Source organism: Theobroma umbraticum, unplaced genomic scaffold (genome assembly GCF_002168275.2).
Source record: "Theobroma umbraticum cultivar Fairchild unplaced genomic scaffold, ASM216827v3 scaffold_12.1, whole genome shotgun sequence".
In the NCBI taxonomy this organism is placed as follows: Eukaryota; Viridiplantae; Streptophyta; class Magnoliopsida; order Malvales; family Malvaceae; genus Theobroma; species Theobroma umbraticum.
Window position 1 is genome coordinate 4,275,994 of NW_018397269.1, and position 306 is coordinate 4,276,299.

The following is a 306-nucleotide window of genomic DNA, read 5'->3' on the forward strand; positions in this document are numbered from 1 at the left end:
TGGTTGAAATATGTAGTAATTTAATTTGATAAAATTAATTTTTAACAATTAAAATTGCTCATAACACTTTCTCAATGTTAGTAAAAATAATAATTGGCACATTAGTCCCCAAAACACCTCAAAACTATTCCGTTTTAACTTGGCTTCACAAGCTTTTTAATCCATTCATTAATTATTCAACTAAACATGATTTTAAACCTTTTAAAATATATTTTAATGATTTAATTACATGTTGTTCAAATTTAAATTAAAATAGAAAAATAAATTTTTAAAAAAAACCTTTAAAATTTATATATACCAAATCAA